At 52.8% G+C, this 15,302-nt stretch overlaps 1 pseudogene; it reads left to right on the forward strand.

Annotated features, from left to right (window-relative positions):
- The first annotated feature begins 7,376 nt into the window (after positions 1-7,376).
- On the forward strand, positions 7,377-11,368 carry LOC125700239 (protocadherin beta-15-like; annotated as a pseudogene).
- The last annotated feature ends 3,934 nt before the right edge of the window (positions 11,369-15,302 follow it).

Genomic DNA, 15,302 nt, shown 5'->3' on the forward strand with positions numbered 1-15,302 from the left:
GAAGCTCTTCTCATGCGGATCTGTTCCCTGCCACAGCGGTGCCAGCCATCAGGGTACAGTAAAAGAAGGGGACGGGTCCCCCTTCCTCTCTCTGAGGTCGTAGGGGCGAATCAGCAGCATTGGTAGGAGCATAAGGGCACAAATAGCAGGTGGTGCTGTAACTGCTGTGTGCCATGAATGAGGAGCTGCATTCCAACTGGATGTGCTGATGCTGGCTTACAGCTGGTTTTTGTAAGACGTTTCTGTGTTGCTGATTGTCCTGTTTTTCGTCCTGTTTACAAAGCTGACTTGCTTTGTAGTGGCTGATATGATGGTTTGTTTGGCCTTTAGGAGGAAAAGCACATTTAGAACAGTGACTAGTGAGTTGTTGCTGAGCAGTGCTGCACAGAGCCAGGGCCATTTCTGCTTCTGATTGTGCCCAGAGAGTGAGCGTGCTGGTGGTGCACAAGAAGCTGGTAGGGGGCAGAAGGAGGCCTGCTGGCCTGAACTGGCCAGAGAGATGTTCTCTGCCATGTGACATCACACAGAACTCTAAAAGTGGGGAGATGTCAGGGTTGGGGACCAGCAAGTGCTTGTGAACCGGGTGGGCATTGGTCAGCAGGTGGTGGCATGCAAGCAGTATTTGCCTGTGTTGCTGTGGTGGCGGGGAAGGACACTGAGAGGAGCAGGAAAACCAACCTTACGAACACATGGCTGAGAGGCTGGTGCAAATTAAAAATTTGGGGTTGTTTGGTCATGGGGCGGTCTGCTTGGCACCTGGTATGAGGGCTGCCAATGGGTATCACCGATCCCAAAGGGGGACACGGGTTCTTGAACAGGAGTTGGTTGGACTTGTTCAGAAGGTTCAGATAGGCCCTGCAGTTTCTTTAGCCCTCCCTGCAGTGCCTGTGGTTGCTTTGAGGCCTGTGCCAGTTGCTGTGGTGGCTCCAAGCCCTGCTCCGTGCTCTGTGGCTGCTCCAACTGCCGCCACAGGCCTGTAGTTGCTGCAACCCTGCTGTCTGCCTTGCAGTTGCTCCAGATCCTCCATCACAGCCTGTGGTTGCCTCAAATCCTGCTGCAGGCCCTGTCGTTTCACCAGTCCTCAAAACAGGCCACGGAGTCTCTGCATTCCTAGCAACAAACCCTGCTGCTTCTTCAACACCCATGAGAGGTCTTGTGGTTCCTCCAGCACACGACACAGGCCCTGCAATTGCAGCACCTCTCAACACTCTCTGCAGTTGCTCCAGCTCTCATTATTTGCCATGTGATTTCAGCAACCCTGGCAAAAGGTGCTTTAGCTGCTCTAACTCATGTGACAGCCCTGAGGCTTTCCCTTCCCTGGGATAAATCCCGTGGCTGCTCCAACCCACTCAACACACTCTGTGGCTGCTCCAAGTCCCTCGACAAGCCCTACAGTTGCTGCAAGTCCTGCAGGAGGCCTTGAAGTGATTCCCCCTTCAAATCACGCCCCGTGTTTTCTTCAGTCTCTGTGACAAGTCTTCTGTCTGAACCAGGGAACCATCTGTGTCAGTATCAGTTGCCCCTGTACAAGGCAGCACATCTGAAAGCCCATCTGAAGTTCCTGTATCCGAATGGAATACATCATCATGGGAAATATGCCAGAGCTGGAAAACACAAAATAGAAAAGTAGAAAAATATTGTGTGTATGTTCTTATGGAAATGTGTTGGGAAGCTTCACACAACTGGAATACAGCGATGAAGAGATACATGCTGTTTACAAGAGTTATGTAGGGAAGGATGGGCGAGGGTGTTGCCCTATCAGAAGGCTTGCGAAATGACAGACCCATGAGCCTCGTGTCTGTGCTGGGGAAGATTGAGCCATAGATTCTTCTGGAAGCCATGTTAAGACACATGCAAGAAAAGGAGGGGATCCAACACAGCCAGTGTTGATTCAATGAGGGCAGATCCTGTCTGATCCACCTGGTGTACTTCTATGGTGCAGAAACAGCATCACTAGACGAACGAAACATAACGTAAGTGGTGTCATCGACATGGACCTGTGCAAGGCCTTTGACATGGTCCCACACATCATATTCATCTGTAAGTTAAAGAGAGATGTGTATGAGTGGTGGACTGTTCCGTGGAGAAGGTTGAATGCTTACAGACATAGGATTGTTGTCAAGAGCTCCATGTCAGGTGGAGGCCAGTGACAAGTGGTGTCCCCTGGGGTCTGTGTTGGAACCAGTGCTCCTCAAAATCCTTGTCAGTGGATCTAGACAGTGGGATGAAATGCACCCTCAGCAAGATAGCTGGTAACATTTATTTCAGTGGTGCAGTTGATACAATAGAAGGAAGGGTTGCCTCCAAAGGGCTCTGGACAAGCTTGAACAGCGAGCCCTTGTGAGTTGAATGTACTTCTGTGGTGCAGGAACAGCATCATGAGACAAAGGAAGCGTAAGTGCTGTCATCCCTGTGGACTTGTGCAAGGCCTTTGACATGGTCCTCTACCACATCCTTCTCTCCATATTGGAAAGGTATGGATTTGTGTGGCGGACAATATAGTGGATGATGAATTGGTTGGAAAGCCATAGACAGAGGGTTGTGCTGAACAGCCCTGTGTCCAGGTGGAAGCCAGTGATGAGCAGTTGGTGTTGTGACCAGAGCTCTTCAGCATCTTCATCAGTGACATCAATGATGAGCTCAAGTGCACCCTGAGCGAGTTTGCCGATGGCCCCAAGCTGAGCGGTGAGGTTGACACATTAGAAGGAAGTGACACCATCCAGAGGGACCTCAACAAACTTGAAGGGTGAGCCTGTGTGAACCTAATGAGGTTCAAGATTGCAATTGCAAGGTTTGACACCTGCACTGGAGTAACCCTCAGATACGTATGCAGACTGGGAGAAGTGCAGCTGGTATGGATTGCCCCAGGGCTGGATACACGTCCCTGCCGTTTCCAAAGGAATGATTTAAACTGCACTGGAACAGAAAGAAGCTCCTGAACACCTGCACTACACTGATGGCATCATTGAGAGGGACAAAAGAGCAGAGGAAGGTTTTCAGAAACATAGGAAAAGAATCCAAATTCTTCTGTAAGCCATTTGTTCCCTGCGTAGGAGATCCATTTCTTGAGGAATAAAAGGCAAGATGGACATCATCTGATCAACAAAACAAAAGCTGTGTTTCCACCAACCAGCAAAAAAGAAACACAAGCTTTCTTAAAAGTTTCCATTTTCTCAAGAGTGCACATTCTGCATTTCAGTCTGATTGCAAGTCCTCTCTGTCAGCTGACCCAGAAGAAGGATGACTTCAAATCGGGGTCTGAGCAATGACAAACCTCTGAGCAAATGAAACAGGGAGGTGGTTCATGGGCCAGGACAAGACATAAAAACAAGTACACTGTACTGCAGATAAGGAAAAAAGCCCAGCCTGAAGAATCTGGCAGAAAGCTCTGTGGGAGGCTCGAGGTCATCCTTTTTCTTTTTGTATACCCTTAGGCTCTGGGATACTGAGGATCAGAGGCCTGCTACACTCCAGCTGAAAAAGAGATATTGGCAGCGCATGGAGGAGTTCAAGTTCCATTATATGAAGAGAGCAACAGAGGTAAAGAAGAGCAACAGCAGGTAAAAAAGAAGGGAAACTGGCTCACCCCTTCTAGTGACTGGTGATGACTCAAAGGGGCTCAATCTGTGTCTAAAGAGATGCTACTCCCCTGTCTGCAACCCCTTACATGAGGGGGAAGAGTGTGAGGAGGGGGCAAGGAGAGGCTCCACTCCTTCCAGTCCCTCAGGTACATTTCTTGCCCCTGGGATCCCAGAGTTAGTGATGCCTTCTCACCTGGTGCTCAGCCACTGGGTCAGGCTGTGACCTGGTAATTCCACTGCAAGCTGTATTCCCAGTTATGTCTGCTTGGCCTATGACAGTTCTCACTGGACCTTTCTGTGTTGCTGATGTCAGTAGTGACAAGAGAGATGGTAACAATCCCAAATGGATGGATGGGTGGACAGATGCATGCAGTGCATGAGAGGAAGGGAAAGACAGAAACTGACTTAATCTGTGATACTGTTTTTGTATTATCATGTATCCAGACAAAACTGATTTAAGAGGAAAGCGCAACAGTGGCTGCATCTGAGTGAGTCTGGGGACCTGCCTTTGCAATAACAAGAAGAAGCTCCCACGCCTGGTAAAGCTGGAGAAGTACTCCATCCTGCATTTCATGTGGTGTCAATAAGGATGCACCGAGAGGACTACAAAACATCAAGAGAACTCAAATCCCTTGGGAGCACGATGAAGGGATTGGGAGCACTGGTAGCATTCTTCTCCCTCAGAGCTGTTTGACAGGAAGTAGGGAGAGTCCTCCAAAAGCTAATGCAGCTTGAAGCCCATCTGAAGTTGCTTTATCCCAGTGTGTCCATCATGGGAAATAAGGAGGAGCTGTAAATCCCAGCTGAGAAGGCTATAAAGCTAGTGGCTAATTGTTATCATAGAAACGTGCTGGGAAGGATCACACACCTTTTCCATGCAAGCTCTCTGGCACCAATTATCACACTCAGAAATGCTATGTGTCTATTCACCTCTCTTGTTAATTACTGTGCTAATTAAAAATAAGAGAAAAAGAAGAAAATACGACAACAGCACCAATGGAAATGACAAAATATTTTGCAAATGCCACACAGCACGGAGGAAAAAAGTTTGCCGGGGAGACCTGAGAAGTGATACCCAGAGCAGAACTCTGTGAGCAGGCAGTAAGCCTGCTGCCAAATGCAGCGAGTATTTCCATTTCACTTTCAGGCTTGTGTGTGCAAGAGGAAAGGAGATTCGAACCGGGAACTGAATATCCTGTATCCCAATGCATGCATCATGGGAAATAAGCCAGAGCTGGAAACCACAGCATTGAAAATTACAACAAATCAACCTATTTGTTCTCATGGAAATGTGCTGAGAAGATTCACACAACTGGAACACTACAATTAAGAGCCACAAGCTGTTTACAAGAGTTAGACAGAAAAGGATGGTCAAGGGTCTTAGCCATTAGGAAGAGCTGGGAAACTCCAGACCCAGGAGCCTCATGGCTGTGCCAGGGAAGATGAGGGAACACATCCTCTCAGAAGCCATGTTAAGACAAGAAAAGAAGGTGATCTGACACAGCCAGCGTTGCTTCAACAAGGGCAGATCCTGTCTGAGCAATCTGGTGTCCTTCTATGGTGGAGTAACAGCAACATTGGACAAATGAAGAGTGAGTGCTGTCATGCAGTTGGACTTGCGCAGGGCTTTTGACATGGTCCCACACAACCTCCTTACGGGTGAGTTGGAGAGGTATGGATCTGAAGGCTGGGCTGTTCAGTGCATACGGAATTGGTTGGATGCTCACAGCGATAGAATCGTGGTCAAGAGCGTTCTGTCCGGGTGGAAAGCAGTGATGAGTGGTGTCCCCCTAGAGGTCTGCGTGGGGACCGGCGCTTTTCAACATCTCGATCAATGGATTGAGAGAGCGGGATCAAGTGCACCCTCAGCCGTTTTGCAGATGACACTTGTGTGCGTAGTGCAGTTGATGCAAGAGATGGTGGGGATGCTCTCCAGAGGACCTGGAACAGCTTGGAAGTGAGTCCATGGGAATTGAATGAGGTTCCACACGTCCACGAGGTGGCCTTGGACTTGGGTCAGGTCCTTTCCGAGTGTGATTACAGTCTGGGAGAAAAGTAACTGAGAGCAGCCCTGTGGAGAAGGACTTGAAGTTTCACGTGCAGAAGGAGACGAGCCAGACATGCATGCTTGCAGCAGAGATGAGCAACTGTACTGTGGTCTCCATGAAAAGAGAGGTGGCTAGCAGGGTGAGGGAGGTGATTGTCCTCCTCTGCTTTGCTCTTATGAGGACCCACCTGGAATATTTTGTCCCGGTTGGTGCCCACCAACACTGGCATGGAACGATTGGAACAAAAGCAGAGAAGGTATGAAGATGATCAGAAAATCAGTGCACCTCCGCTATGAAGGAAAACTGAGGCAGACTGATTGTTCAGCCTAGAGGAAGATCACATTGTGGTTTCCAGTACATGAATGAGCTTACAAACAGGAGGGAGATTGTCTTTTTAATCCCTTCCCTTCTACTGATACCTGTGAGACCAGGGGTCCCAACTGCTGTTAAAAGGACCACAGTGGGATTCACAAATGATCAACATGAACACAGCTGAGCGCTAACTCTGAGTGCTCAGGTACTTCCCATGTGGGCGCTGTTTGCCTGGTTGCAGAGGGATGCTCCCCTTGGCACCACTCTTCTGGGAGCTCACAGCAGAGGCTTCATCAAGAAGCAGTGTAATGGTAGAAGCAATGGAACTCTGACCCAATGCTGTGGAGAGAGCCCCAGAAAACAGGAGCATCTCTGCTTGTCTCAAGCCACCTGACACGTGACAGAGGACGAGATGCTGCTGCTGCCTGAATCTCCCAGGGCTCTGAGGCACATCTGCGTACCAAGACAAGAGCCAGCCTAAGCACAAGGGAGAAAGCATGTGAACGTGGTCAAAGCTCAGTAGATCAGATGGAGGAGAGCATGTAAGCACTTCAGGTTGGATGTTAGTGACAATTTTTTCTCATAAAGAGTAGTGATGCACTGCCACATTGGTTAGTGGGCACAGTGGGGTGGGTTGATGGTTGGACTTGATGATCCTTTCCAACCTTAATTTCTCTATGATAAGAGATCTACTAATAACTCTCCCCCTACTCAGGATGCCTTGACGAGGAGATCCTTGCTTCTTGACATGGCTTAGGCAAGGGAATCACTGATGCCAGGGTTGCAGCAAAGTGTACAGCCCCTTCGGTGTCCTAGGAGATCTGAGAGCATTGTTGTGTGATGCCACACTTCAGAATAGGCGCAAGGTAGGACATGTTTGTCGTGTCAGGGAAGAAAGCAGACTTTCAAACAGGAAAGCATTAGAAGCCTGGAACCATAAGGTGTGCTGATATACACAGTGTGAAGAAAACAGGATCAGCGTTCTGTCCTGGAAGAGTATTATGACTTGAGCATGACAGCGTGGTGGAGTGATGGTGAATCATTTGCCTACAGCACAATTCTGTGTAAGCTCTCTGGCAGCAATTCTCCCATTCAGTACCACTCTGTGTCAGAACTGCTCTACTTGTTAATTACTATAACGGATTAAAAGAAAAAGAAAAGAAATAAAAAAGAAAATGTGGAAAGTACGGTGATGAACTGAATAGCAAAGGTTTTTGCAAAGACCAAACAGAACGGAGGAAATGAATTCGCCGTGGAGACCTGAGAAGTGATACCCAGAGCAGCAGTGCGTGTGAGGGCAACAAGCCTGCTGCCAAACGCGGCGAGTATTTCCATTGAGATTTGGGATCGCGTGTGCGAGGGGAAAGGAGATTCGAACCGGGAACTGGTGGGAAGGCGGAGAAGGAGCAATTCGGCGTCGCGCCGCTGGGTGGGGATGTTGTCCACGGAGCGGCAGCTCCCTGTGGCCGCAGCGCGCTTTCGGGCGCAGGCGCGCAGAAGAGCCGTGCGAGCCGCTCGGGAAGCGCGGCGGGGCACGGAGCCGGGCGCTCGGGGGCTTGGGGGCCGAGGCGCTGTGAAAGTGCGGCGGCTTGGGGTCGGCGAGCGGCAGCGCGGCGCGTCGGGGCCGGCGAGCAAGGCGGCGAGGCATGGAGGGCGCCGGGAAAGGCCGGCCGTGGCGGAGAGGGACGGCGAGCGGGAGCCGGAGCGGCGGCGGCGGCCAGAGGCGAGTGGTGCTGTGGCTCGTGTGCGTTTGCGTGTGGGAGAGCGGGGCCGAAACGCTGCGCTATTCCGTGTGGGAGGAAACGGCGAGGGACTCGTGGGTGGGCAACGTCGCCCGGGACCTAGGGCTTTCTCCGAGCCAGCTGGCGGCTCGCAAGGCGCGCGTGGTGTCCGAGGGGAGCGAGCAGCATTTCCGCCTCGATCCGCACAGCGGCGTCCTGACGGTCACGGAGACGCTGGACCGAGAGCGGATCTGTCCGCACAGCGAGAGCTGCGCGCTCCTCTTTAAGCTTTTCTTTGAGAACCCGGTGCAGCTGATCCGCGGGGAGGTGGAGCTTCGCGACGTGAACGACAACTCCCCCGTGTTCCCGCAGAAGGAGGTGGTGTTAAAGATTGTCGAAACGGCGTCTCCTGGCTCTCGGTTTGCCTTAGAAGCACCGCGGGATAAGGACGTGGGGCTGAACAGCTTGCAGAATTACAGCCTTTCCCCAAACTCACATTTCTCTCTCGCTTTCGAAAAAGGAGAAGGCGGAGAGAGATACGCGGAGCTCGTCCTTGAGAGACCTTTGGACCGCGAGGAGCAGCGGGAGCTGCATTTGGTGCTCACGGCCACGGACGGGGGCTCGCCGCCCAGGTCGGGCACGGCTGAGGTGCGGGTGGTGGTGTTGGATGCCAACGACAACATGCCGGTGTTCTCGCGGGAGGTGTACGAGGTGCGCGTGGCCGAGAACAGCCCCCCGGGGCAGCTGGTGGTGCGGGTGTCGGCCGCAGACCCCGACGAAGGAACCAACGGCAAGGTGCGGTACGAGTTCACACAGACAACGCAGGGGTCACGCCAGCTCTTTAATCTCAACGCTGAGACTGGAGAAATTTGCATCTCGGGCAATCTGGATTTTGAAGAAGCAAAAGCGCATAAGATGGTGGTGAGCGCCACGGACGGCGGCGGTCTGTCTGCGCACTGCAAAGTGCACGTGGAGGTGCTGGACGTGAACGACAACGCGCCGGAGATCGAGCTGAGCTCGGTGAGCGCGTCCATCCCCGAGGACGCCCCGCCGCGCACCGTGGTGGCCCTGCTGAGCGTGCGGGACCGCGACTCCGGCGACAACGGGCGGACGGAGTGCGCCGTCGAGGGCGACGTGCCGTTCAGCCTGACGGCCGCGTTCGCCGACCACTACGAGCTGCGCACCAGCGCGGCCCTGGACAGGGAGACGGCGGCCGAGTACAACGTGAGCATCGTGGCGACGGACCGGGGCCGGGCGCGGCTGAGCGCTCGCGAGAGCGTGCGGGTGCGGGTCGGCGACGTGAACGACAACGCGCCTCGCTTCACGCAGGCGGCGTACAGCATGTGGGTGAGCGAGAACGAGGCGGGCGCGGTGCGGATCGGCAGCGTGAAGGCGACGGACGCGGACGCGGGCGCGAACGGGCGCGTGAGGTACGCGCTGGTGCGGGAGGAGGGCGAGGAGCGGCCCGCCGTGTCGGTGGACGGCGAGAGCGGGGCCGTGTCCGTGGTGCGGCCGCTGGACTACGAGCAGGTGCGCGCCGTGGAGGTGACGGTGGTCGCCGCCGACGGGGGCTCGCCGCCGCGGAGCGCCACGGCGCTGGTGCGGGTGCTGGTGCGGGACGAGAACGACAACGCGCCCGTGGTGCTGCACCCGCCGGCCGACGGCGGCGCGGCGCTGGGCGAGCTGGTGCCGCGGCGGGCGCGGGCGGGCTACCTGGTGGCCAAGGTGGTGGCGGTGGACGCGGACGCGGGGCAGAACGCGTGGCTGTGCTACGAGCTGGCCAAGGCGACGGAGCCGGGGCTGTTCCGCGTGGGGCTGCACAGCGGCGAGGTGCGCACGGCGCGGGCCGTGGGCGAGCGCGACGCGGCCCGGCACAGGCTGGTGGTGCTGGTGCGGGACCGCGGGCGGCCGCCGCGCTCCGCCAGCGCCACGCTGGCCGTCGTCCTGGCCGACGGCTTCTCCGAAGGCCGCCTGCGGGCGAGCGAAGAGGCGCCGGCCGCCGAGCCCGACGGCCGCCTCACCCTGTACCTCAGCGTCTGCTTGGCCTGCGTGTCCGCGCTCTTCGTGGCCGGCGCGGCGGCCGCCGTGGCCGCCCATGTGCGGCGGGCCCGGAGGGGCGAGCCGGGGACCTTGCCCGCCTTCCCGCGCTCCGCCGCCGACAGCGGCGCCGGCTCCCTGCCCCGCAGCTACGTCTACGACGTCCGCCTCGCCGCCGGCACCGTCGACAGCGAGTTCCGCTTCCTCGGGCCGCTCTTGCCCTGCTTCCCCGCCGGGCTGCCGCACGGCGCGGCCGAGCGGCGGAGCTCGCTGTGCTCGGCCGGCCTCGGCCAAGAAGAAGGCGACTGGGCCGTGCAGGTGAGGGAGCGGAGCCCCGCGCGGGGGCCGAGGGGGAGCGCGGGGGCAGCGCGGTGCGGGGCGCGGAGGGAGGCGGGGACGGAGGCTGCGAGGGAGGGTTCGGCCCCGAGTGCGGCTGTGCGACGGCGGGGAGCTGCGGCGAGGCCGTGGCGGTGATGGGTGGCGTCGCCTTTCTCCTGCACGGCATCGGCGACGGCATAACTGCTGTCACCTCGGAGTCTGTTTCCCCTCCGTTGCTGTCTGAGTTCCCCCATCCCTTATCCTCTTTTTACCTTTGGCTTTAAAGCACGGTATTTGTTCATGAAGGAACCGTTAGTATCTGCTTCCTGATCCAAAAAAAAATTTACAGTTTTTTGAGGTGTTTATACAGGGCCTTAATAGAGCTATGGGGTTCGTTACAGGGTTTTAATGTTGTCTTGCTCGGGTCAGAGAGCTGTGTCCCCGCCCTCCTGTTTCTTTGCCTCTGGGCAGGGTAGAGTGGTCTCCCATTCACATCGTTTCAGAAGAGCCTTCCCAGCTTCTCGCTGACACCTGCTTGCCGTTAACGGCCCATGTCAGCCCTGCACTGTGTTCTTTGCAGGGCCGAGCTCCCGTCTCTGATGGCACGGGTGCCAGGGCAGCAGAGGAGAATGCCAGTTTGGATCAAAGCCCCTGGCTCAGCCATCAGTAAGGGAGGAGAAGGAGAAGCATCTCGGTCCTCGCGGGCTGATCTCTTCCAGTTGAAATGAAGGAGGCACCAACATTGTACCAAAAATCACCAGGGAAGCAGAGATGTGCTGTGTGAGAAGTCAAGGACAATCTCCTCTGATGCAGTACTTTATTCACGTGTTCATAATTAAATTCTTGTTTTGTTTGCAAGTGGATGCATGCTGGGATCACTGAGACGTGATATTTAATTGTGATAGTGCCATTGCTCATAAGCATTAAGTGAAAATGGAGCAGAAAATTTTCTAATATTGTAGCTTTCATGTTCATACATCTGCTTTTATGCACTCTTCCTCTGTATTTTTTTTTTTGTTGTTTTGTTTTGTTTTGTTGGCTTGGTTTGGTTTGATTCTTTTCAGAACATAAAGTGTAAACGAATGGTTCTGGAACATTTTGGGAATATGGAATATTAGATAATAGAAGATTCAAAGCAATGTGGAATTTCCCTTTGCTCATGTATTTCCTGGAGTTGAATGCCTGGTGACAGAAACCAATAAAGTCTGCTGAGAAGTCTGAAAGAGTCTGAGCTTCACTCTTATGTGCAAAGTTATTATGCTGTTGTAGAGATGCATTGAGGATCAGTGTTGCTCTTCAAGCCTTCTAGACCGGAAGCTGAAGGACAGCTTGAGGTCCCTGTGTTGGTGTGAAATGAGGGCAGTCATGGTGAGCAGTGTCTGGGGAAGCTCTTCTCATGCGGATCTGTTCCCTGCCACAGTGGTGCCAGCCATCAGGGTACAGTAAAAGAAGGGGACGGGTCCCCCTTCCTCTCTCTGAGGTCCTAGGGGCGAATCAGCAGCATTGGTAGGAGCATAAGGGCACAAATAGCAGGTGGTGCTGTAACTGCTGTGTGCCATGAATGAGGAGCTGCATTCCAACTGGATGTGCTGATGCTGGCTTACAGCTGGTTTTTGTAAGACGTTTCTGTGTTGCTGATTGTCCTGTTTGTTGTGTGAATGGAGCTGACTTGCTTTGTAGTGGCTGATATGATGGTTTGTTTGGCCTTTAGGAGGAAAAGCATGTTTAGAACAGTGACTAGTGAGTTGTTGCTGAGCAGTGCTGCACAGAGCCAGGGCCATTTCTGCTTTTCATTGTGCCCTGAGAGTGAGCGTGCTGGTAGTGCACAAGAAGCTGGTAGGGGGCAGAAGGAGGCCTGCTGGCCTGAACTGGCCAGAGAGATGTTCTGTGCCATGTGACATCACACAGAACTCTAAAAGTGGGGAGAGACCTGTCCCAAAGGGGGCATGGATCCTTCCCTAGGGGTTGGTTGGACTTGTTCAGAATATTCACACTCAAGAGAGGGGAAGAGAAGGTCTCTACCTCTGATGACAATGTGACGGGCCCTGTGGCTGCTGGAACTGCTGTGATAGGCCCTGCAGTTTCTTCAACCCTTCTTGCAGTGCCTGTGGTTGCTTTGAGGCCTGTGCCAGTTGCTGTGGTGGCTCCAAGCCCTGCTTAGTGCTCTGTGGCTGCTCCAACTGCTGCCACAGGCCTGTAGTTACTGCAACCCTGCTATCTGCCCTGCACTTGCTCCAGCTCCTCCATCACAGCCTGTGGTTGCCTCAAATCCTGCGACAGGCCCTGTAGTTTCATCAGTCCACCAAACAGGCCATGGAGTCACCCCAGTCCTCTAAGAGTGACAATCCGCACTGTTTCTTCAACTCCCATGAGAGCCCCTGTAGTCGCCCCATCTCTCACAGCAGGCCCTGTGGTTGGTCCAACTCACAGGCCCGGCCTTGAAGTTTCTCCTTCCTCTGCAATATGTCCTGTGGTTGCTCCAACCCATTCAACACATTCTGTGGTTGCTCCCAGATGCGTGACATGCCCTATAATCGTTCCAGTTCCTGCAGGAGGCCTTGGAGTTGTTCCCACCCTCAGAACAGGCCCTGCAGTTTCTCCAGTCCCTGTGCAAGGCCTTCTGGCTGAACTGGTGAACCATCTGTGTCAGTATCAGCTGCCTCTATACGTAGGATGAGAGAATGACTGCAAATATCAACTTATTGTCATGACCCATAATGGAGGCTAAGATTGTCTTTCTCCTGACTATGCAGGAGCATTTACTGGAGTATGGAGTCCTTCATGACAAGTTGCAGAAACCACTGAATAAGAGGGGGAATGGAACCAAAGTGCAGAAGCACAGGCCATGCTGCTGGCTTTGGATATTGCCGAATGAGAAAAGTGATCAGTGCTCTCTGTGCTTAATCATGAATGGTGGAAAATACTCCTTGGGAGTGGTTAAGACCATACAAGGAGAGTTACTGGTAGCACAGAGGCAAACCCCTCATGCCTGCTGCATTGTGTAAAGGTATTGCTGCCCATGTGGAGAATGTGATTACCATAATAGGATCTCTGTGGTGCTCACGAACCTAAGACATGGAATATCATCAAAATAACCAGCAGGTGCATAAATCTGCTAGGGCTGAAGTGGTTCAGGTAGCTCTGGACTGGCAACATAGGGGTGTATTATTTATGGCTCAGTGAGCTTGTTTTTCCTTTCATACACTTCTGCACCTGAAGGTGAACAGCAACATGTCTGTTGTGCACTGAGCGCAGTCAGAGTGGGAAGTATCATTGGAAGCTCTTCTGTGCCTGGATCTGTTCCCTCCATATCGAAACCAAAGATGAGGTTACAGTAAGCAAGGTCATGGGTCAACCCTCCTCTCCCTGAGGTGCCAAGGGCCAATCAAGTGTACAAGGTGTACAAGGAGATGGATCCCAGGTGTCACTGTTATTTTGCATGGCACCAATTAAGGGCTGTATTCACAATTTTGTCTGCTTATATACTTGGCCCATGGTTGTTTCACTAGTAGTTCATGTGTTGCAGTATCAACAGTAACTTGAGAGATGGCAACTATCCCAAATGGCTAGATGGACAGATGGATTCATTGCACGCATGGGAGGAAAGAAGGAAAGGAAGGAAAAGATGGAAAACTGTCTTGATTTCTGATGCTGTTTCGATTTTCAGTTACTCTCATGCTTCCAAGCAAAAGGAATGGAAGAGGAAAGCACAACAATGTCTCTGTCTCATTGAAGATGAGAGCCTGACTTTGCAGTAACAAGAAGAGGCTCCCATAGCTGGTAATGCTGGAGAACTACTCTATCCTAATTATTCAAACAGAGTTAATGAGGTTGCAATGAGCAGACTGCAAAAAATCAAGAGAATTCATATCCCTTGGAGGGATACTGAAGGGATTGGAAGCACAGGCAATGTCCTCTTCCCTCAAGGCTGTTCTAAATGAGAGAGGAAGAGAACATTGAGGAAGGCAGCACATCTTAAACCCCATCTGAAGTTCCTGTATCCCAATGCATGCATCATGGGAAATAAGCCAGAGCTGGAAACCACAACATGGAAAAGTAGAAAAATATTGTGCATATGTTCTCGTGGAAATGTGGTGAGAAGCTTCACACAACTGGAATTCTGCGATGAAGAGATACATGCTGTTTACAAGAGTTATGCAGGGAAGGATGGGCGAGGGTGTTGCCTTCTCAGAAGGCTCGGGAAACAACGAGCCTCATGTCTGTGCTGGGGAAGATTGAGCCACAGATTCTTCTGAAAGCCATGTTAAGACACATGCAAGAAAAGGAGGGGATCCAACACAGCCAGTGTTTCTTCAGTGAGGACAGATCCTGTCTGATCCACCTGGTGTACTTCTATGGTGCAGGAACAGCATCACTAGACCAATGAAACGTAACGTAAGTGGTGTCATCGACATGGACCTGTGCAAGGACTTTGACATGGTCCCACACAACATCTTTATCTGTAAGCTAAAGAGAGATGTGTATGAGTGGTGGACTGTTCAGTGGAGAAGGTTGAATGCTTACAGACATAGGATTGTTGTCAAGAGCTCCATGTCAGGTGGAGGCCAGTGACAAGTGGTGTCCCCTGGGGTCTGTGCTGGAACCAGTGCTCCTCAACATCCTTGTCAGTGGATCTAGACAGTGGGATAGCATTTATTTCAGTGGTGCAGTTGATACAATAGAAGGAAGGGTTGCCTCCAATGGGATCTGGACAAGCTTGAACAGCGAGCCCTTGTGAGTTGAATGTACTTCTGTGGTGCAGGAACAGCATCATGAGACAAAGGAAGCGTAAGTGCTGTCATCCATGTGGAGTTGTGCAAGGCCTTTGACATAGTCCTCTACCACATCCTTCTCTCCAAACTGGAAAGGTATGGATTTGTGTGGAGGACGATATGGCGGATAATGAATTGGTTGGAAAGCCATAGACAGAGGGTTGTGCTGAACAGCCCTGTGTCCAGGTGGAAGCCAGTGATGAGCAGTCGGTGTTGAGACCAGAGGTCTTCAGCATCTTCATCAGTGACATCAGTGATGAGCTCAAGTGCACCCTGAGCGAGTTTGCCGATGGCCCCAAGCTGAGCGGTGAGGTTGACACATTAGAAGGAAGTGACACCATCCAGAGGGACCTCAACAAACTTGAAGGGTGAGCCTGTGTGAACCTAATGAGGTTCAAGATTGCAAATTGCAAGGTTTGACACCTGCACTGGAGTAACCCTCAGATATGTATGCAGACTGGGAGAAGTGCACCTGGTATGGATTGCCCCAGGGCTGGATACACGTCCCTGCCG

Source organism: Lagopus muta, chromosome 14, assembly GCF_023343835.1.
Source record: "Lagopus muta isolate bLagMut1 chromosome 14, bLagMut1 primary, whole genome shotgun sequence".
In the NCBI taxonomy this organism is placed as follows: Eukaryota; Metazoa; Chordata; class Aves; order Galliformes; family Phasianidae; genus Lagopus; species Lagopus muta.